The sequence below is a fragment of the Stegodyphus dumicola genome, chromosome 5, assembly GCF_044657685.1.
Source record: "Stegodyphus dumicola isolate Sdum_Otavi_A_Nest chromosome 5, ASM4465768v1".
NCBI lineage: Eukaryota > Metazoa > Arthropoda > Arachnida > Araneae > Eresidae > Stegodyphus > Stegodyphus dumicola.
Genome location: NC_140772.1, coordinates 6,547,419 through 6,572,516, shown reverse-complemented (window position 1 = coordinate 6,572,516; position 25,098 = coordinate 6,547,419). Strand labels below are relative to the sequence as shown.

At 32.7% G+C, this 25,098-nt stretch overlaps 1 long non-coding RNA gene across 1 annotated transcript in view; it reads left to right on the top strand.

Moving 5' to 3' along the window:
* The window catches only part of LOC118180138 (uncharacterized), a 59,727-nt gene extending 37,838 nt beyond the window's left edge, over positions 1–21,889 (top strand). Inside the window, exons 4-5 of the long non-coding RNA XR_015041077.1 lie at positions 7,034–7,299; positions 18,173–21,889. This is a non-coding gene — a long non-coding RNA (uncharacterized LOC118180138). The remainder of the gene's footprint in view (positions 1–7,033; positions 7,300–18,172) is intronic.
* The last annotated feature ends 3,209 nt before the right edge of the window (positions 21,890–25,098 follow it).

Below are 25,098 nucleotides of genomic sequence, written 5' to 3'. Positions count from 1 at the left end.
GAACCCTGATGCACCTTGAAAGATTAAATAGTTAAAAATAAAATAAGCTGAAAAAAATTAAACAAATATTTACCATGTATGCATATTTTTGAATTACAAAAATGTTATTGTATTTATTACATACCTTTGTTTGTGGAATAATTAATATAGCAGAAAAGTGTTGAAGAGGGCATTTTATGTTAATATTTTACCTGCAATAAACTTTTAACTCTTTAAATGAATAAAATTAGATGACAGGATGACTTGAGAAAAAGAACACAACTCATTTATTTTTCATCAATTCAAGTTACCAGTTGTTGCTGAGCAACAATCCTATGTTGTCATCTTACAAAAATTAAAACATACAGAAATTTAAAGATAATATGAAGAGGAAACATAGAGGATGTTAGAGTGTGTATCTTAATTGCTTAACTTAAAGCACAACCTGGAAATAAAACTTACCACAAAATCTAATCCTCAAACACTGCATCTGCGTCAGGCCTTAGACTTCATGCCAATTTAAAGGAACCACTTACTGTATACTTAAAAGAATGAACCTTAATTATTTAAAAAATTTTATAGCTGCCAGTTTTCTCAAACATATTCTGGAGGAAACATACATTCAAATAAAATAGCATCTTGATGCTAGAAATTAACATCAGAGCATCTTAATGCAATCTTCATATCCTGCAGTATGATGTATTGGAAATCTGTATAGTTAATATTGAGAAAATTGCTATGGATGGTACTATCATTGTTGCAGCAGAAGGGAACTCAATTCTGAAGTAAGAATGAGGAGAAATTGGCTATACGGATTACTCGTATTTTCTGTTTGTCACATGATATGATTTAGTTTGCCTGAATTTAATTCTTGTCATGAACTTCCAGTTCCTTGATTTGCATTATCGGAGGAATCATTTATTTATTGTACTAGCAGCTTCGCTGCCAGCCTTCGTCTGGCTTTTAAATGTACCGGAAAAATGGCTGAAGGAAACACCAAATGTTAAATTTAAATACTGCGTAAATTTTACTCTGCAGAACAACTTCATAAAATAAAGTTATTACGTATAACAAAATTACAATGAAATAAGCAATATCCCTTAATACAAATATTAATTATCCTAATAAATAAATTAACCAACTTCTCTTTGCAAAATCTTAAGAACTTTGTTTCCTAAAAAAATCACTAAATAATTTTCAATATCTTAAAAGCAGTGAAATGAGTTAAATAACATAAAAGAATACAAAAAAACAAAAAATTCTGAAAAGCAAAGTATAATTAATGATATTTTATCTTATATTTTTAAGAGAAAAAAATCACAATGAAATAAGCTATACAGTCAAAAGTCGTTAATCTGGACTCGTCGGGACTTCGGCAATTCCGGATTATCGATTTTTCCGGATTATAGATCATCAGTCACATGGCACACAGAAATTCTAAAATTAAAAATATGAAACTTTAATTTATGAAATAAAGAACAATTATAATCTAAACGGTATCAAAATTTACAAAAAAAAAAAAAAAAAGCTTAATATTTATTTGTTTACTTTATGAAACATTTCTTTCAATGTAAGTTGTTTTAAGTTGCTTTGTTTTATGTGATAATACTTTCTCTTTAATTCTATAAACAGACACAATTTCTTGTTCAGTTACAAAGTTCCACTGTTCAAGTCCCGTTAATTTTTGTGCCGAGAATACCGACTAACTTGTCAATCAAAATTTTTTCGTTTTCACTAACCTCTCTGTCACATTCTTCATGTCTTTATCCATTTTTTGCAGCAATTCCACTTTTTGTTTGATGGACATTGAAACATACTTTCGTTTTGTACGATCCTTTGGGAGCTCCAGAATCGGAAATTCTATTTGACATAATCGAAAGTTCAAGTTTACTTTTATAAAATTGCTCTTACAGTCTGCAAAAAATAATAAGCCGGATCCAATTCGAAGATTAAGGAACAATTCAATCATCAACATTAACTGAAATAGATAATTAGATAATTTTAGATTATACCGTCCGTTATACATAAAACGCGCACGCGAAAACCTATTCTGTGCTTGCGCACACGCATATGTGCAGTGGTAAAAGGTCTTACGTGCACGCATAAACGCCTATGTGCATGTGTCAACGTGGCACATGCGCAGAAAGTTTTTAGCTTTGAGGTCCCGAATTATAGATCATTCCGGATTATGGGTGTCCGAATTAACGACTTTTGACTGTATCTCTTAATACAAACATTAATTATCCTAATAAAAAAATTAACCAACTTTCTGTTGAAGAGAAAAAATCATGCAAAACTTTTCAATATCTTACAAGCAATGAAATAAGCAAAAAAGCCACAGCTCCTGGTAACTTTTTAGCAAGCCCACTACAATATTTCTTCCACTACAATAATTTCTTCTACAATATATATATATATATATATATATATATATGATGTACCAGCTTTTGTCCGGAATAAATAGAATGCTGAAGAATCATAAATGCAGTCGTAGCTTAAATAATCAGACTATAAGTTTAAAAAACAGGATCCATTATTTATTATTCAGGAGAAATAGCAGTTACAAAATTCATATCTCTGCAGTAAATAAAAAGAATTACTAATAACTTTTTGTATGAAGTTTACTGCATTGTTGCATTAAAGAAAATTATTCCGATATTCCTTTTGCAAGTCTTTTTATAACCTCTGGAAAGGCGGAGCTTCCAAGAAATGACGTCAGCCTCGTCAGCCAATCCAAATCGCTTTAAATAACTCGAGAACATTCTATAACTGTATGTGTAGAAAAGGCGGGAAAAACAACTTGACTATGGGGCTGTGGATTTAATTCCACGTACTTTCAAATAAGAGAACGTCGCCATAAAAATGAAAAGAACATACAGTTAGAATTTTAAGTGTACTCTTGACTATGGAATTTTATTATTACACACACATATATATATATATATATATATATATATAAATTGTAGAAAGCTCGCCTAAAAGTTACCAAGAGCTGCTGCTCCAAAAGGTTAAAGACGTTTTCAAAAATTAATACACATGAAAAGCAAATCATTAGACATGTAAAACATAAATACAATAAAATTAAATAACAGAAAAAGTTAAAAAGTAAGCGGAAAATGGTAAATTAGCCCAATTCGACATCCAAACAGGCTTTTCAAGGGAAATTTCAATTATTTGAACGTCGAATCAAGCTAACCCCATTACGCGTTTCGCCGAAACAGACAATTGAAACTTTTTCGCTAAAAAATTTTTGACAAAGTGTCTTGGAAATTTTAATAGTCTCAATTCTCTGTTCCAATTTCCCGACGCGTCCGCTCAGAAAGACACATTAAGGTGTTAAAATATGTAAATCAAAATCAAACTTTCTAAATCTAGTCTAAAATTAAAATCAAAACGAAAATAAATAGCGATGAGCTATTAGTCCTTAAAATACAAACATATTCGGGCTGGGCCTGCAAGCTTAAAGATTAACAATTTAATTTTTAAAAACTGTAGATTTTATGAAACTGTAAGAAAACCTGTAGTTAATAATCAATATAAAATAAAATTGAGAAAAGAACAACTCAGTGGGTCTTGCTAAGACCCACTGATATATATATATATATATATAAATGACAATAAAATATGCCAATTTCTTAAAAACAGTGACATAAGAAATAATGTGAAAAATTGTTGCCAAACCCATATTTCTAAAAGAATAAAACTACTCAAAATGATGCGATTTCATCAAAAATCTATCAACAACAATAAGACGGGAAAATTGTTGCCAAAATCACATTTTTAAAGATGTGAGATGTGAGAAGTGTACTCGGAAGCTTCATTTAAAAACATTTTAAACAGACAAAATATTATCATTTTTCAAAAATTCTTTTTGTAAAAGCAGTCACAAGGATGAAAGTTTAATGTATCCAAAAATCAAAGAAAAATAATCTGTACATTTTTTAAAATAAACTTTTTTAGAAAAAATCCCGTTAAAAAGGTGTTTTTGTTAAATAAATTCGTATTTAATCCATTTATTGAAACACGAAATTTATTTTAAGTTCTTAAAATAGCTAAGTGCCTATGTTTCATGACGATGTGAAAATGGAGTGTGTAGAGTAAAATCTCCCTTTCCTAAAGCCTATTATGTCTCAAAATGATGCGATTTTTGTCACAAAACATAAAATAAAAAAAAATTCGAATTTGAATTTCGAAAAAATCGCTTCGACATGCACTGGCTCTTGTCTAGATGCACCTATGTACCAAATTTCATAGCCGTGGGTCTATCAGCTTACGCGCAGCGTGAATGAAAGACACACACACACAGACAGACTCTTTCTTTTATTATATGTAGAAATTATATCTCGCTTTGCCATAGGCCACTATGTTTGAAGTTCATCGGAAGTCATACAGCATGTACAGGGAAACTGTGTTGCATAATAATTTGCAGGCAACAATAAACTTTTATTGATTTTTATTTGAATGCCTTTAGAAACATTAATAGATTTCTGAGTTGGTGACATATGAGGAGAAGACAAAAGCGGGCCATAATGGCATTCGTCATACCTAACCTTCATAGAAGAACACTGTAGCTCCAATGTCTCTCTTAGAGACCCAGTGTCGAACACACTCGCGCAGGTGCAGTACCTCGGATCAGCCTGGCTGCCACCTAGGGTTATGGAATACTGTCTAGAGCAGTGTTTCTTAAACTGTGGGTCGCCAAAAAATTTAGCAGTTTTGATGTTTCTTTAAATTATAACAATCTTAAAATTACCAAATATTTTTACACAATGTATCTGAAATAGATAAAGATAAGACAATACAGACAAAGAAAAAAAAAGTGTTGACACATTCTTTTTATAATAGAAACGTTCATTTTACTTTGCACGTGATGCTGTCATTTCGTCTGTTACTTGTTTAAAATTTTCACATTGTTCTATATCTTAAAATTAGAAATTAAACTTAATGACCCAAAACTGCAATATTATATTACAGCACAAGTGAAAAAATTAATAGTTTCACACACGTGTGTGTCAGATTTGCGCAATGCTTATGGGGGTCCCAGAAAATTTTCGTAAATATTATGGGGTCCTGGGGGTCGCGAAAGAATCTCGTTGATAAAAGGGGTCGTGATCGAAAAAAGTTTAAGAATTCCTTGTCTAGAGTTCATTACAAATGCAAAGAATTTTAGCTTCAAGGTACCAAATCCTTCGCCAAGAAATGTTAGAAATCCATTCTAATAATTAGAAATTCTTAAAGTAATCAATATTGATTTTCTGTAAAAATATAGCCAGTTAACTATTTAGCCTGACTGCACAAAGAAAAGCTGCATAGAAGTTTTCTTTCATACTGCAGTGTAAGGTATTCAAACAGGGGCGTAGCCAGAGTTTCCAGTGCCCGGGGACAACTGAAGAATTTGCACCCCTTTCTGTGTGTCAAGAATGGAAAACATTTCATTAAAATATTCCGTATCATCAATTTGGCGCCCCTTGGATGCTGTGCCTGGGGACACATGTCCCTCCTTGCCCCACCCTAGCTACGTCACTGTATTCAAATTATGAATTTGAGGAAAATGTTCAAGGCTTCAAAATACGTTTTAGTTGTATATCGATAACGTGGCAACAATCCACTGTATTTAATTTACATCCAGGCCAAAAAACATTATCAGAACTATTTTTTATGATTAGATCTTCATGATAAGTTATTTGATTCAAGTCAAAAACCCAGTCCCCCCCCCAAAAAAATAGATATTCTTAATATAACCAATATTGATTTTCTGTAAACGTACAGCCAATTAACTATTTAGCATGACTGCACAAAGAGAAGCTGCATAGAAATTTTCTTTTGTACTGCGGCATAAGGTATTTAAAATGTGAATTTGAGAAAAATGCCCAAGGCTTAGAAATACTTTTTACTTAGATATTGATAATGTGGCAACAATCCACTGCATCTAGACCCCCCCCCAAAAAAAACTATTTTTTATGATTAGACCTCCTTAATAAGTTCTCTGATTCATGTCAAAATCGTGTTTAGAATCGCCGAATTCAAAGAAACAGACTTTTCTATATCTCCAACCATAAGTCACGCGTTTCATGTTCTCAAATGTGCGACTTCAGAAATGTGCCCTTCATCTTATAAAATCGAACTTTCCTTGTATCTCGATAGCAGCCTTCTGAATTTTAATTAAATTACTGTATATTATATACCTTACAGGATGCATTTTACTGAGTTCTTTTGTTTTCTAATTTATCCTTTAGTTCTGAAATATTAAGGTTCATGATTTTTGGCAATTTTATATTAATTCCTGGAATGAGGAGCTTCTGTTAGAGTTATATCATCAACGAAATATTTTAGAACAAGAAACATAAGAAATAAACTGAGTGGGATTCGAACGGTGAATCTTCCAGTTGGTAGCTGGACGTGCGAACCAGTTGAACTTATGAGGCAGTGCACTGGAAAAGACTATAGTTATTTGCCGACTGGTACCTAAAAATAGGAGCTTTTTCAGTTAACAAGTTATTAATTTTTGCACTTCGCCCCCTTTTGAGCACCATAATATTCTTTCTTTCTAATATACAAATCTGTGCGATTAAAGAATTCTCATAATTAAAAAAAAAATCAATGTGCGTTTCTCAGTTACAAGTTTCACATTGTAGAAATGCAAATCTGTGTGTGCTTTCAAAGATTTCAAACCGTCAAATTGTAGGCTTTTGTGTTACTTATGCTGCTGACATTTCACGTTAGATTTCAGTATATAAATTAATGCAAGCAAATTTTCAGCCAGATTATAATGTAATAATATCATGTATATAATGCTAAATATATATCTGCGTGATAATATGTACCAATAAAGTACGTGGATTGGATTCTAAATGAGTCCTTGGCTGTTTTAGGGCTGGCAGTGTGGAATGAATGAAAGATTTATTTTTTGCGAGCTCTAGAGATCATAGTGGGGTGGTAGTGTTTTGGGATAGGTAGTATATGGAAACAACACCTGCTTCACCATTTCGTAAATAATTGTTGTCTCCTATACATCTACCTATATCTATATTCAATCTGCACCTTTTACTTCCAGTATATGCTCAGAGTAGCACCACCCACAGTGAATACAGGCACAAGAAAGGAGTGGTGATGGCAAAGATACTGAAACCAAACATCCACGTCAAGAATGGTGCTGTACATCTCATTGAGAGTCCTCTCATGATCATAGACATCACCGTCTGGCAGTTCCTTCAGAATGAAAAGAAAAGGAGATTGTCGCAAGTACCATTCATACTGAAGTTTCCAAGTTTGCATTTTTCAATGTTTCTTTGTACGAAGGTTGCTAAGGCCTTGGCAATAGTAAGTATTGTTAAGCGCAGACGATTCCAATCGAAAGATTGATATTTTTAAGCGTGATTTGTGTTATTTACAGTAAATTGAAAATTCATCTCTGGCAAAAAAATGGAATGGACTCGTGTACATTATCGTGTGATTATATTTCATAACTTTTGATGTGGATTATCAAGAGAGCTTCGATGAACTTAATTCTTCATACAGCTATAAAGCACTATTCAACAGCACTATAAAACACTGGTACAGTACAAAGTCCGTAATCCGGAATGATCTATAATCCGGACATCACAGCCACAAACATTTTTTTTGTATGCTTTACGCATGCACGCGTTGAAAGAAATGTTTAATAACATAAACAAATAACTACTAGCTTTGATTTTTTGTAAAATTTTATAGCCTTTAGTTCGTAATTATTCTTTGTTTCATAAATTACGGTTTCATATTTTTAATTGTATAATTTCTGGATGTCATCTTACCAGATTTAAATTGATGATCCAGAAAAACCCCTAATCCAGAATCGCTGAAGTTCCGATGAGTCTGGATTAAGGACTTTGTACTGTATAACGAATTCAATCGTGGTCGACGTTCGCTCTAGGAGGAACTTCATGAGGGCCATCCAAAATCGGTTGTTCTGCGAGAAAATATCGTTGCTGTGCGTGATCTGATAAGACATAATGTGAGATTGAGGCATCTTTGGGCATTAGTATGACATGATTACTATGACAAACATCAATAATAATATATTAGATGAAAATATATGGCCGTGAAATGGATTTGTTCGCGTTGGATTCCACCTAATCTGACAAACGCTCAAAAGAAGGATCGTGTCGATTGGTGCAAGGAAATGCTGATTTGTTCAAGGCATGTCAGATGCTGTGTATAACATCTGCACGTGAGTGTGAAACAAAACAGCAGTCGACTGTGTTGGTCTTCCAAGACGTGCGAAATCCAACAAAAAGCAAATGGTTGCCTATTTCTTTGGCATGACCAATCACGTCGCGACAGTGGCGTTAGAGCAACGCATGATGGTCAATTCTGAATGATGCACAATGATTTGTTTGCCAGAAGTCATCAGAGAAATTCGAAAAAAGCAGAAGAGATGAAACATTCTTTATTATGACAGTGCGAGCTCTTGCACATTGCCTCAAACAAAAGAATTTTTGATGGGTCACCCGCCATACAGGCCTTATTCGGCACCCAATGACATTTTTTATTCCCGCATATTAAAAATAAATTACGTAGCCAGCGATTTGCGACACCCGAAGTAGCTATTGATGCATTCAAATCACATGCAAAACTGTATTGATCTTCATGGAGAATATTTTGAAAAACAGTAAAACCAATTTCGATTATAAACATTTGTTTTTTTTCCTTTATTATGCCAGCTATATAAATAGCAACACTCATATAAATGATTAAAGATATGGATTTTCTATTTTGTTTCATTTACTAGAATGCGAGGAAATGATGCATTGTATAGAAATTTATTAATTAAATACAGACAATTATTCAACATACTTTTGTACATTGGATGCTACCAGCAATGTATAAAAGCTGTCATTGTATAGAATACCTAGGCATTTTATAGGATGCCAAAAAATGGCCGACAGTGTAGAAATGATTAATATTTCGTACATTTCCTTGGGCATTATGCAGGGTACCAAATGACAAACCGGCAGTACACGCAATTTACCTCCCAGTTAATTTCGAATATCCATAAATTTATAAATACATAATTCATACATTTAACACATTCATTCCATTCTTCCACATATTTCATACATTTTCATGCATTGTTTTCTTTAAGAAAGGTATAAATTTTGCTTTGTACAACGTTCATTTTTCGTTACACAGTTTGAATAAAAGCTTTATAATGACACTTTTTCATCATTTTCTCAAAATAATGTCTTTATTTTCGACAAATGATCTTTTTTTTAAACGAATAGCCCTAATCATGATCTTTTTTGGTGTTTGGTCTGTATCGAACTTTGTTTCTCCTTTCAGAAAATATTTTATTTAATCCTCTTAACTTCTATCGCATGTCGATATTCAACAAACACTTCTATAATCTGGCAAATCTACTGAATACTCTCCGAAACAACCAATACGCTTTCAGATTATAGTATTCTTCGGAAGTGGACATTATAAAAAGAACATTCAATAATGATGTTTATATAGACTCTCAAGAGTGCTGGTAATTTTCATATAGGGTCATACAAGACAGGTCTTGAGAAGATTTATTTATTCATAATCTTTAATTTCCCCCGTTTAGCAAGATTTTCTGGTTGTTGTTCTAATTAATATTGTTACATTTTTTTCTGACACTAGTTCTTACGGTATTTTCTTCCTTCATGTTTTTATGGGGTTCATAGATTTGGAGTGAATAACGACGACACTTGGTGAAGTATCGAAACACACTTTATTTACCAATGTTAATCAGGACAGCTCCAAAACCCTTTTACAGTTGTCCAAGATCTATTCTAAACACACTGGAACAATCAGCGACACAGCCTTCACACTGTCATGCAATAACAGTGGAGACAGCTTCGCTGCAAAGCTCATGACTCTTCTTGGTCGTTCTCGGAACTTCACGTACTCTCGAGACTCTCCACACTACAACTCGCGATGCACTCGACGACACACAGAGCACAGCTCCCGACTCTTAGGTTCAGTCGTTCCTGGAGCTTAACACACTCTCTCAACGATGCACTAACCGTGATACACCAAGATACTCATTGATGCACTCGACGACCCACTCCGCACTCGCTGGCCTGCTGTGAAATCGATCGTCTCCACATGGACTAACTAGATGAGACCCACTAACTGACTGCAGACCAGCAGGGTTTATATAGCTTTTGGTTTGTGTTCGAGATTTTTCTGGGCTAAACCAGTAAGAATTCGTTCCAGAAGGTTCTCAATCCGTCCAAGGCATATCACCAATTTTGCTGCTAAATGGGCGATTTCTTGCCAAATGTGGCAATTCTGCCTTCCTTGCTATTTTATGGCAACTCTAAAACTGCAAAGCCATCTTACCGTGCCTGTACATTTCATAACAATATATAGTCTCATAGTTTTTCTTTTAAAACAGAAAATATAATTATACATGAACAAGAAAATATTTTAAAATAAAAAAAATCTGAAAGGTTTCAATTTTAAATTATGTCCAAAGGGGCATTTTTTTAACGTTTTGTGTGTTACCTTTATTTATTACATAACATGTTCTTTGCACTTAAACCATAAAATTCAGTTCAACAGCGATGTCGCAAAATAATTTTAAAATGAGCATATCTTTAGAATTTCCGATACATAGTGTGATAAAACAACGCTATCTACAGCCATCCAATTTTACAGCACTGGAGATAAAAAGGTCCCCCCCCGGCAAGAGTGTTGCCATCGCTGGTTTTTAAATCATTGAGTTTGTTAATCAAAAATTTGTTAAAGTTTTACAAAATATGAAATCGATCATAAAACAAATTCCAAATTTGGGCTTTCAGATGCCCATATTCGTAGTAGGATTCATTTATTCAAAAGCGGATGGCTGCAGATAGCATTATTCTTCATTATTTAATTTCTTTAAATATAATGGAGGGCAATTATTTAATTTTGGCACCAATTTTATAATGTATTTGGTGGCAACAATTTGAAAAGTGATTCGACGTAAAATGCCAAAATAAAAACAATGGTCCTTCAGGTACAAAGCCCCTTACGTTTAAAATCTATCCTACATTCAATTCGGAATAAATCAGGTGCAAAAAATAAAAGCCAGAACCACAGTGGCAAACTCTATGGAAGGGCCAAAAATACCCAAACCAAAAATGAAAAAAGAAATTAACATCTTTCGCTTTATCGTTATCAGGGTGTTGGCGCAACAAAAGGGGTAAATAAATCAGCCTGTTTCTGAGCAATGTTGCAAATTAATTTTAAAATGAGCATGTCTTTAGAATGTCCGATACAGAGTCTCACGCACTGGAGATAAGAATGTTTTTTTCGTACAGTGTTGCCACTGCTCGCTTTAAAATCGTTTAATTTTTTAATCAAAAATTTGTTGAAGTGTTACAATATCTGAAATCGATAATAAAACAGATTTCAAATTAGGGCATTCACATGCGCATATTCTATGGAAGATTACGTTATTCAAATTTTCTAGTACCTAGAAAATTGGTACCATTGTTTCTCTCTAGGTACCGTTGTTTTATCACAATGCGAGAAACATACATGCATTTATGCAGATTCTTCATTATTCAATTTCTTCAAATATAATGCAAGACGATAGTATTTGGTGGCAACGATTTAAAAAGTGATACAGCCTCTTAAAGTTTTCAATGCAAAATCGCAAAACGAAAACAATAGTCCTTTAGGTACAAAACCCCATTGGACTAATAAAAAAATCAGAAATTATTACAGATGTTTCATGAAAAAAGGTGCAAAATTAATTATGCGCTTCAATTTATCAGCAGCTAAACTTTTAAGCTACGAAGATAAGAAGTTCATAATTTAAAAGGCTCTAAAGCTGAGCAATTAATTTAAAATTAATGACATCAATATAAGGATTTTAGGCTTAAATTCTCTTAAAGGATTCCCATTTAAAGAGTTGTTCATTAAATCTCAAACATATTGTTGCGTATTATTTAAGCGGGTTATTTAAGAATTGAATGCACAAGTCCGATGAAAAATGAACGAAATTTATTATTATCACAAAAAATAAAACTAAGTGCTTAAATTTCCCTAGATATTTGCACAATATTACAATATCTCACATTGTTTATCTTTTAACTACTCAAACATTCAACAAAACTTAATTCAAAACTAATCTGCGAATTCGTTATAGTCAACAAGAGCAGTTTTCTAAACAAACTCTTATAACAACAACTAACTAACTAACTGAATTGCCAATGCCAGTGAAAGTGAGGAAAAATTTCAGAGTCCCTATGGTAAACAAACCATCTACCTCCACATCAGAAGAGTAATGATGAGCAAGGCTGAGGGAAACCAGAAAGGAGGGGAGGGAGGAGAGGAGGAAAGCCTATATGGCTGGCGAGTTCATAGTGCAACATGAGATCCTCGTTCCGAGATGGTGCAGTCAAAAGTCTTTAATCCGGACTCGTCGGGACTTCGGCGATTCCGGATTATCGATTTTTCCGGATTATAGATCATCAGTTTAAATCTGGTAAGATGGCATGCAGAAATTATAAAATTAAAAATATGAAACCGTAATTTATAAAATAATGAGCAATTATGATCTAAAGGGTATCAAAATTTACCAAAAAAGAAGCCTAATATTTATTTGTTTACTTTATTAAACATTTCTTTCAATGCGCGGATGCGTAAAGCATACCTTACGCATAGCCGAAATTAGAAAATTGCAACCAGAAAACTATTTGATTTGTATTCGTGATATTTATAATGACAAGGAATTTGATTTAAATCATATCAAAGACGGAGTACACCGAAATTAAATACTACATTTAGTAAGGAATTATAAGCCGAATAAAATAAAAACGTGCCCTGAAGATAACGATAGTGTTGACAAATCAACTTCCAGTTCATTGCGCGCCGCGACGTCCCCCCCCGCGCAGAGCAGCGTGAAATTGATAAACAGATTTCGGAACGGTTAGATAAACAAAGAATATGCCTTTATCCATTTTTTGTAGCAATTCGTTTTTTGTTTGATGGACATCGAAACATACTTTCGTTTTCTAGAGCCTTTGGGAGCTCCAGCATCGGAAATTCTATTTGACATAATCGAAAGTTCAAGCTTACTTTTAGAAAATTGCTCTTACAGTCTGCAAAATATAATAAGCCGGATCCATTTAGAAGATTAAGGAACAACGCAATCATCAACATTAATTGAAATAGATAATTAGATAATTTTAGCTTATACCGTCCGTTATATATTAAACGCGCACGCGAAAACGTATTCTGCACTTGCGCAGACGCATATGCGCAGTGGTAAATGTCTTGCGCGCACGAGTAAAACGCCTATGCGCATGCGTCAATGCGGCGCATGCGCAGAAAGATTTTAGCTTTGAGGTCCGGATTATAGATCATTCCGGATTATGGGTGTCCGAATTAACGACTTTTAACTGTAACAACAACTAACTAACTAACTGAATTGCCAATGCCAGTGCCAGTGAGGAAAAATTTCAGAGTCCCTATGGTAAACAAACCATCTACCTCCACATCAGAAGAGTAATGATGAGCAAGGCTGAGGGAAACCAGAAAGGAGGGGAGGGAGGAGAGGAGGAAAGCCTATATGGCTGGCGAGTTCATAGTGCAACATGAGATCCTCGTTCCGAGATGGTGAGTGTTGGGAGAAATCACGGCTGAGTAAAAAAGAGGATGAAGAATCATTGGCAATAGCAAATCTGAGAAGAATAAGGGTGGTAGGATGAAAGAGAAGAGTGAGAAAGAGCAGGTAACGTACTGGAGCAACTAGCTGATGCGGCTAAAGTGACTGGGGTCCAGTTAGCAGGCATTAGGTTCCAACTGAAGGATATTAGTCAGTAGGTAGCCTAGCGAGCCAACTTTGGAGTGGCAATATAGCAGATTCCTTTATGCTATGGCCCACCAGTGGCAGAGCAATAAAGACGCCAAACACTGTTAGATCTGACCTGGGTTTGATTCCAGGCGAATGGGCTGGCTGAATGGGTGTTTTTGTGGTTTTCGCCATGTAGACGTGGTGAAAACCACATGTGTAACATGGTGAAAACTCTCTTAGAAAGTCCTCCATGAAGGCATCCTTTAGGCTAATATAGCCCTGACGAACTTTGTCATAATTGAAGGCCAGAGTGACTGAGCTTCGTTGCCTGATAGTGAGATTAAACCTTACACAGATTAAAGCCCAGACCTCCGGATATGTATTTGTACTAAATAAAATTAAAAAAAATTTTTTTTTGAATGAATAAAAATAAAATCTCTCTCTTTTTTTTTTTTTTTTTTTTTTTTTTTTTTTTTTTACATGGGCATACAGAGTTGTTTTTCTTTACAGAGAAGCCGTTTTTCTTTACAGAGCCGTTTTTCTTTACACAGTTTACTTCTTGTTCTGTTTTCGTCATAATGATACTTCTTGACATGACATGCATAACACTTCAGACTAACTTTATACTTTTACATGCTAATATTTCAGAAACACTTGGTAAATTTTAGAACATTGGGAACTTTTTACAGCACATGACACATTTCATACATTTTACAATACTTTTTACAACACATGATGCTTGATTATATATAATTGAATCAAACAAGATATAATTCACAATGCTAATGAGTAAAAGGACTAAAATATTTAACACCTATTACAACATTTGACACCTTTAGCAGAGTGCTACACGACCCAGAGATCAATATACTACTTTGAGCTTATCATTTCTATACAAACTGCCTCCATGTAATACATGATATGCAACTAAGACTTACAGTGCAACAAGGGGGACTTGCATTACTTCACTAACACAATACACGATGTATAATATAGCACATAAGGCATTAACACAGGATTACATTATTTCAATACAATATTACAATACTGTACAACCATTACATGCTATACATAATTTTAATACGATTCATTAATACCATATAAAATTACAATACGAAGCAGCTAGAAGTACAAAATGTAACCAGCTCTGATCTCTACTTTTATGCTACATTACTTGAAAACATTGGAGGCAATTAGTTAGTTGTTGGTAACATATGATTCTAATAAATTCGGTTAGTGTTGTTTCATAGGTTCAGATAATTTATATGAATTTCGGCTTTTTTCTAAATCACTTAGTTTGTGAAAAATATAAGAATTAATTTGAAAGGAAAATTAAAATTCCTGCGCTTTGTTGAATGAGAAAAATCTGCTGCGTGGTCAGCGTAAATATTTAATTTGGCTAGTGGCAATGCATTTCTTTTAAATAACTTGTTTGCTAAAGTTGGGTGACAAATATATTGCGATTTGCAACAGACTTCTTTTATACCCCCGAGCTAAATGATTACATAGCATTTGATTTGTTTTATTTATTGCATTTATTGTTCATGTTGTTTATTATTGTTATTATTGTAATGTAATGCTTATTAATGCCTTTATGCCACAGTTGTAAGTTTAGCTTCCTGTCCAGGGATTGTACTGCCCGGGACGTGCAGTCCTTGGGAAGGCGACAGTATTACGAATTTGGTATTTAAAAAGCTAATGTTAGTTCAATTATAAATTAAATGGTTTTATTTCTCGCGCAGTGCAGCGCTTGACGAATATTAAAAAAAAGCTAAGCCGGAAAATTGAAAATACAAGAGCGCGTGCATTAAATAAATAAATATCTCTTTTTGATTTCAAGAAAGTACTGGAAAATTCTAGCGCGTGATTTTAAAATCTTATAAAAGGAGGAAAACATCTCAGTTCATAGTAGTTGCTTAGTTTGTTGTTGTTTAGAAAACTGCTCTTGTTGATTGTAGCGAATTCGTAGATTAGCTTTCTTTAGCTGTTTTGAATTATGTTCTATTGGACATTTGAGTAGTTAAAAGATAACTACTGTAAGATATTGTAATACTGCATGATAATTTGAGAAAATTTAAGCATTTTTGTTGTGATAATAATAAATTTTTGTTCATTTTTCATCGGACTTGTGCATTCATTTCATAACAAACCCGTACGCACACAACAGTATATATCTTAAATTTTATGAAGTTTCTTAAGTGGAAAAGTAAACAAAATTATCAAACAAAGTATACCAAGAATAATTAAGAATAAATGTCCTCTGGGATTTATTTAATAAATAAGTGAATTTGCTGCACAATACAAGTAATAATATAATTAATTTACGTCTTAGCACAGCCAACGTACATTACGTGTATAGACTGGAATTTTCTTGAAACACACCTGGAAAACCTGGAAAAGTCAAGGAATTTCATTCTCCTGTTTGAGTGGCAACCCTGTTAGTAAAGCTTCATTCAGCTATTATTATATTCATTAGTGAGAATTCTGTTTCGCCTAGTGCCATGCTGAAAGTGTTTTATGCAATTTGAATCAGATAGGGCAATGAATTGCCTTTTTTTTTTTTTTTTTTTTTGCTTTGAAATGACTGAAACGTATCCATCTTTTATCAAAGTACAGTCAAAAGACATTAATCCGGACTCGTCGGGACTTCGGCGATTCGGGATTATCTATTTTTCTGGATTATAGATCATCAGTATAAATCTTGTAAGATGGCATGCAGAAATTATAAAATTAAAAATATGAAACCGTAATTTATGAAATAAAGAACAATTATGATCTAAAGGGTATCAAAATTTACAAAAAAAAAGCTTAATATTTATTTGTTTACTTTATTAAACATTTATTTCAATGTAAGTTGTTTAAGTTGCTTTGTTTTTTATGTGATAATACTTTCTCTTTAATTCTATAACTAGACATAATTTCTTGTTCACTTGCAAAGTTCTGCTGTTCAAGTCCTATAATTGCTGTGTCGAGAATACCGACTAATTTGTCAATCGAAATTTTTTCGTTTTCAATAACCTCTGTGTCACTTTCTTCGCTATCGGAAGCGAATTATAATGACGAGGAATTTGATTTAAATCATATCAAAGACGGAGTACATCGAGATGAAATACTACATTTAGTAAGGTATTATAAGCCAAATAAAATAAAAACATCTGCCCTGAAGATAAGGATAGTACTGACAGATCAACTTCCAATTCATTGCGTGCTGCTGCGTTGAAGATAAACAACGTTTAGATAAACAAACGTTAAAGTTTAGATAAACAAAGGATATGCCTTTATCCATTTTTTTGTTTAATGGACTTCGAAACATACTTTCGCTTTGTAGCTCCTTTACATATTAGTAAATATATATCAGAAATTCTATTTGACATAATCAAAAATTCAAGCTTACTTTTATAAAATTGCTCTAACAGTCTGCAAAAAATAATAAGCCGGATCCAATTCGAAGATTAAGGAACAACGCAATCATCAACATTAACTGAAATAGATAATTAGATAATTTTAGCTTATACCGTCCGTTATACATTAAACACGCATGCGTAAACGTATTCTGCGCTTGCGCACACGCATATGCGCAGTCGTAAAGGTGTTACGCGCAAGCGACGCATGTGCAGAAAGTTTTTAGCTTTGAGGTCCGGATTCCAGATTATGGGTGTCCGAATTAATGACTTTTGACTGTATTTATTTTCCTGCATTGTCCCAGTCCAGATTTTCCAACTAGCTGGCAATAAAGCTTTTACAGTCATTGACTTCATCAAAAAGAGGATCCATGCTTATTGCATTGTTTGAGAGAACTTCATTTCATTTATACTTTCACCCGAAGCTTCAGTTGCAGACCATGTTCATTCACTGCTGTATATCCAAATAAAAGGTTCTGCTCCATCAAAACGTTTTTCCCATGCCTCAGTTCCAGAAAGAATGCATCCTAAAATGTTGTGAGCTCTCATAGGCTTGTATTAATGTCAGTTGTGTGTATGTTGAACTTTTAAAATTAAAACGTAAGTGGGAAAATATGAATAACTGGCTGGGACGCAAGTACCACATCATCATACGGGGCCAGTTCCTGTCAAAAGAGGATGTCTGGTAAGCCTAATGATATTCCAAGTTTTCTGTCAATTCAGCTAATATCTTAATTTTCATAAGGAAATAATAAATAACAATGTTAACAATGCTCCGTTATGTAACAATGTTCTGCTAACAGTGTTCTGTTAATAGCATTTTGTTCTTTGTGTTTAATCAATATCTTAATTTTCTGCCATAAGCAAAGCTAATATTTAAATAACAATGTTCCGTTATGTAACAATGTTCCCTTAATAATGTTATGTTTTTTGTGTTTAAATGAATGAATAAATATTTATTTAAATATGGACTAAATATTTAACTATCTTTTGAATTTAGGTGAACTGTTGTTGGAATGGGAAGGTCGTCCAGCTCGTATCGTCCGCCCAGGTGTTCAAACTGTCAATGGCGTCATACATGTGATCGATCGTGTTATGATGATGTGGCGTGATCTTACCAAATCGGGTGCTCCCGTTAGTCCACTTAGCAGTGGCTTCTTATCCATCATTCCAGCTTTTTTTTTCGGTCGCCATCTTTTTCTGAAGACCAACACATGGTAGAAAGTATAAAGGAACACATAAAAGGCGCCAAAAACTTCTGTAAAACTGCTGTGGTTAAGGGGGAGAAAGAAATATTTTTGCAAAAAAACTTTGTGAAATGTGCATATTAGAAGAAGAGGCGATTTCTGTGCAGTTGTGTTCTTTTATTGTGCACGAACGTGAACGTCTTCATACCGATGCCAGAAAATGTATTACAAATTCACGAAGTGAAGTGCAACAGTGTAAAAAAATTTATGTTTTGGGAGAGGGTATAAATGATTCAGAAGTTTGCTTATAATTCATAGAAAGCCAAAAAGTGACAAAGTAGAAAAATTTGTGAGCACCTTTTGAATAGAATTAATAAAAATGCGTTAAATGGCGAAGAGTAAAATTTATTACAACGTCCAAACTCATTTTTTTAAATACAGTACTACTCGCGAAATTTGCTGTTGATGTGCAGTTGTTTATAGTATTATGTATAAGAGGAGAAAGTACGATTCCAGAATACTTGGGATTTTATAGGAATATTCCAAGAATCCTCTACTACGATTCTTCCCTACTTTTTAAAATTTGTTATTACAAAAATTATTGAAAACGAAGTGATACGCAGATTGAAGTGTGTCGAAGTTTATTTATTTTATTAATGGCAAATTCTATGTTTTGTAGAATACAATCATCAGTTATAGTTTGCTTATTAAAAATGGCATCACACAGCTGCTTCGAAAATGATCATTACTTAGCTGTAGATTGAAAATAATTTGAAACAAAGGGATTGTATATATATATATATATATATATATTTACTAAAGAAATATTGATTATATTATCTCCTACAATTAATTTTAGTAGAATTATCTTAAAAGAGTGAATCCATAGTTAGTAAGTTCAATTTCTAAAATTGTTTTAAAGTAACTTGAATGTAAATTGTTAAAAATGTTTAACGGGGACTTGAATTAAATCATGAATAACAATTATATATATATATATATATATATATCATTTATAATAAGAAATCTTTCCATATACCATCTCCAAGGAATATAAATTTAAAACCATAAAATTTAAAACCAAAAAAGTTTTTTTAGAATAGTATTTTGAGCCCTTGGAGATGGTATATGGAAAGATTTCTTATAAATTATTATGAATTATTGGTTTATTACTTTGCAGCTCTAGTGCAAGTTTTAGGCTTTTTAATTTACTTTCAATTACTTTATATATATATATTATGACGTAGGAACACACCCTTGTTGAAATGCTTCATAGCACAATCTGCTGTTTTGTCAATTTGCAGTAAGATATGCTTGAATGTTAATGTTTGACCAATGTATGGAAATGTAAATCTTATTGTAAATGGATATAAATGGAGGCCCACTTTGGGTCACGAAATACTACAGCAAGGAAAAATTCTGACTTGCTTTAGTTTTTCCTATTTTTGTGCACAGTTGGACTAGATGGCATTATATGGGTGCTACGATTTCGTAGTACCTCGTATTGTTATGGTTACTATTTAATTACAAAAATTGTTTGTGATTATTATTGCAGCAGCATATAGTGAACCATTTGCTATAGGTATTAGATAGGAATAAAACGTTGTTTTTTATGGTCTTCGTTCCCCTTACTGTGAATTAATAAGTTTGTAAATCCTGTATTTTAAAGTATGAATTATTTGTTAAACGACTTTTCTTTAATTTTCTGAAATTTTATTACAATTACAAATTTCATGATGGATATGGACTTTTCGAGAGATTCTGATTTAAATTGCATGTTTGTAAACCATTCACCTTTCACTATTATGTAATAAATAAGTTATCCTTTTTCTATCTAATTGCAGAACTTTCAAGGTTTTTAAGCTGTGAAATTTATATGAATATGTATTTATTTCTCTGAAGCATATATAACTTTTTGGCTCATATTAGCATTTTAAAACAAATATATAAATATATATATATATATGTAAGATAAAAATGTATGAATGAGAATTATAATATAACTATAAACATTAATTCTTCCTCTCTATTCTAAAATCGTAATAACTTATCTGCATTGCATCATTCAAATTAATCATGCGATCTTATGTAACCGTTAATACCAGATGCCTCTTGACGACCAATCACCGAATTGCAAACAAAAACTTTCTTCTTCGCGTGCTTCCATCCTTCATAACTACGCACTTCACCTCTTGCTCTCTACTGTGCCAAGATGTAATTTCGCTGGCTTGCTTGCTATCCCAACAATATCAAAAATGTAAATCTTCTGCGGAAAGGCACGACTAGAGTGTCAAGTGATTGTGGCCACAAATATCAATTGGAAATAAAAATGGAATTAAAATCGCTTCTACTGCCAAGTTTTATTTACGAAGTCAACACATTAGCTTACGACGCAATCAGATTACTTCCTCTTCAATATAGGATAACTACGCATCTACGGTGCTCCGTCTTTTTCTTGTGATTTTATTATTACATATATATATATATATATATATATATATAAATTGGTAGTTTTTAAATATTTTTAAAGCTGAAATTCAGGTTTTTTCAAACAAAAATAAACAAATAAAATGTGAAATGAATATTTAAGAATCAAAAAAGGGCAAAAGAGGCTAGTAGAATATTTAAAATGAAAATTATGTAATTTTAACCATTTAACTTTAAGAATTTTAAGATAAAATATTTAGGACAAATATGCATACTATAATTTTTAAATTGTGGAAATTTACTCACTTGAATTTTGACCTTTTTAAATTAACATATTTAAAAAACACATAAAGTAAAAAACATGCTATAATTAAAAAAAAAATTGTGAACTTTTTTGGTTTGAATTTTTTAATATTTTAATCTAAAACTTTTACGGCAAAATTGCACACTTTGAATTTATCTGTTTTGATGCAAATTACAAAAGTTCTAAATGTTCTCTCAGTTGGTTCAGTGATAAATATCAGTGACACCTTCGGAAAATGCATTTGTATTTAACTAACACAGTGTTGATTAAAATGTTCAAACGGGAAACGTATATTTGTGAGAAATTTAAATATTTAATTTGTCAAGATTGTTTTTAATTAGCCTTTTTATTAATTTACATTTAGCTTTTATAATAATTAATTTATATTAAGCCTTTGTTTATCTTTATTTTTAATATCTTAATATTATTTTTTTTAATATCTTAACCCTTTTTAATATCTTTGACAGCAATGAAAAGCAATATTTAGTTATCGTCATGCCTGCAAATTTAACATAAAATATTAAGTAAGTTTATTGCGTACCACCACCATTCTTCTACATTGAGTGCTGATTGATTTCAAATTTCTTATCATGTTATTTTAGTATACTGTAGCGATTTTTTTATTATGTTATTTCAGTATACTGTAGCGATTTTTTATTATGTTATTTCAGTATGCTGTAGTAATTTTTTATCATGTCCTGGTTGTATTAATATGAATATTGTTGCTTAACCCTTTGCGGCACAGTGTGTCCAGTCTGGACACACCTAAAAATTTCCTTCTGTACGCACAGAAAATTGAATGAAAAATGATTTATAGGTTACTCTGAGCGTTCCTTATTTATAGCAGCTCAACACATATGGCACTTATGGCAGCTCAACACAAACCAGTCAGTTTAGTTTTTTAAGTCCCTCATTTTCAAAGAAATCTTCCAGATCTTCTTTAGGGTATAAAAGGAATTGTTTCAAAAGTAATTTCTATGTTATTTTTTTTTTTTTTGCAGTATGCTAATCTCCTTATTCTATATTAGTTTTAAATTTTTACCTTGAAATCTCGCCTAAAATCAAACGGCGAACCCTAAGTGTGCCCAGACCGGGCTCACTGATAATCTAGGACAGCTGAGAGTCTGTATTCTTTGTTTCTCCGCATCTCATCGGTCAGTTCATTGACAACAATGCTCGTTTCAGCACTTTTTTTGAAGCTGTTATTTAATCAGTGTCTCCACTTTGGGCATGCAAACGGAATTAAAAGATAAGTGCTATCTTCACAAAATTTTACTTGTGTACTCCTCTAGGCCTAGTTAGACAGCCTACCCTTTTTTTTTTTTAAATCAAAACTCCGACTTTAAAAGGTAGCGTGCCGGAAAGTGTTAAGCGAAAAAGTTTTCCTTCTTGTGCTCGAACTGCGATCGAATCAATCCAAAATTAGTTTTAATAAAAATTAACGCAAGCTTCGAAATTTTCAGTGACATAGAAATATATTTAAAAGCATTATGCTCTTATTTATAATGTGATTTTAGAAAATGTTGCATACCAGCAAACATTTGAAGAATATACAATGCTTCCTGAAAGTACATGTATTAACCGAAATAGCTCACTCTCTCTGTAACACTCGAGATAAATTGAAAATAACCAACAGAGGGCAACTTTAGTCATAGGTCCCTTGAAAATGATAAAACATAAGGCTCATACATTGGCGTAATAAACGGGGTTCGAATGAAAAGTGACCGACAAAGGGAACTTCTCCCTAAGGAGTAGATGTCAAATTTCCGTTGCAGTATACCCTTGGTACGTTGTTAACCAAGTGCAACAATGGTAACACTTTCGATCCCTTGGTAACACTAAATATTCTACGTAATATTTAGTGAAATTTTGAAAATACATAAATATTTGGTGTAGCGACAATACGAGTTTTCAATCAGAAGTGAATGAGGGCAAAATACCATTGCGTCCGTTTTTGTAGCCTTTTGCCATTACAAAGTTCATTTCCAGCTCTAAATATTAAGTTCTATTTCACTCCCAAACAAAATACAGGCTGAAAATTTTTTAAGTGAAAATGCTTGAATAATGAAAAAACAAATCAGATTCTTTTTACGTAAAGGGAGGTGTTACACAACAAATAACACTAAAACAAATTATACTAATTTTTTGGTTGAAAGCTAGATAAATGTAAAAATTCGGGTAGAAAATTATTTTTGATAGTATTAGGTTATAATAATTAAGCGGAACTATGAAATTTGCAAACATAATACTTTAGGATTAGCATTGTAACTGAAGAACAAACAAGGAACTTTTGATTTGTTTCGAACATATTTTATAATATTGTGAGGAATTGATTTAAAATGAGGGCTCGAGAAATTCTTCGTCTTTCGATGACTGAAAAGCTAAAATTCTTCCATTTCTTTTCGCTTTCTCACGTTTCACAAAATTAAGCAAAACCATTATGAGAGTCCAGAAATTTCATTTACACAGGGTGAATAAAAAATTTTGAGCAAAAATGTAAAGGGGATCGAAAAGCCAAGTTTGTAATAGAATGTGTGTGTGTGTAGATATGGCACGTTAAGGTGGTACGTAGCGACCCGCTTCATTCCCCATGCAAAATGTAAGCCGTATTTGTCGTTACACGAACGAAAAATTCACCGACCTGCATTATATCTGTGAGCTGCGGATAAATAGAGCAGTACAAAGAATACAAATACAAATACAAAGAATTATTCTCCTGTACTTCCTTTGAATAGCTGCTCCGTTCCCATAGGTAACTGTGGATAAAATGCATATCCTTGAGCTCCGTTTTTGGGTAGCGATGCATACCACTCAAAATTCACACGAAGAATGAGTAACATCATTTTCAGTAAACATCATTTTCGAGTATACATTCCATCACAAAATCTGCTTCTTTCATTTCCTTCTACCATCTCTTTTATATTTGCGAATATTTTTGAGCATATTTGCAAAATAGTCATTTTCTTGTGCTGTATTTGCTGGTTAATATTTAAAAGAAAATACGTTATTAATTGATTAATCAATCAGACCTTTATTCGATATGTTTCTCTATTTTTGAGCCAATAAAGAAAATATATGAAATTCTTTGTCTCAAGCAAGCAATGGTAGCACTGTGCGAAACAAAAAAAAAAAAAAAAACATTTTTATCTCCAGCTCGCGAGACTGTGTGTCAGAAATTCTAAAGATACGCTGTTTTGATGTGTTAAAACATTTTGTGGTATTGCTGTCGAATTGAATTTTATGTGTTTTAAGTGCGAAGAACATGATAATTAATATGTAAAGGTAACACACAAAATGTGAAAAAAAGGCTCTTTTGGGCATAATATAAAATCTGAAAGCTTTCCTTTCTTTCCCCCCCTTTTTTTTGTTGTTAACTTTAATTCTATCTTCTCGTGTTCCACAAATTATACCACGAAATAAGAGTAAGTTATATCACAAACAAACTAAATGAACAAAAGTCCAAATAGCACTTATAATAACCCAAAAGGATCAAAGATTTTTGAAGCGGCTTTCAAAATACAACGTTTTGTTTGGTCATTTGACTGGATGAAATCAATAACGTCTTGAGCATTAAAACAGAAGATATCCTTAATTGTATCCCAATGAAGTCCAAGAATATTTGAGGGGAAATCACAGTCAGGCAATTTAAAGCTAACGAAGTTTTTACTTGATTTGTATTGGTTCTTTAAAGTATCCGAATTTGAATTCCATTTGGTCAGAGTCATTGATGCCCTCTTTATTATATCATTGGCTTTATGATATATTTGTACAGCTTCCTCCTCCATATCTGATCCTTTTTGTGTAATCGAATTGTTAAATATTTGTAAGGCCATTTTATTTTGTTCTTCGTAAGAAATATTTTTAATTCCTATAGATTCAATATCCAAAAACGATTCGACGCTTTTTAAAAGTTTCTCTTCTACACTTACGTTTAAACACGCATCATGGATTATAAAGCCTGATGAAGAAAATTTGCCTTGTATACACCACCCAAATAAGGTTTTCATC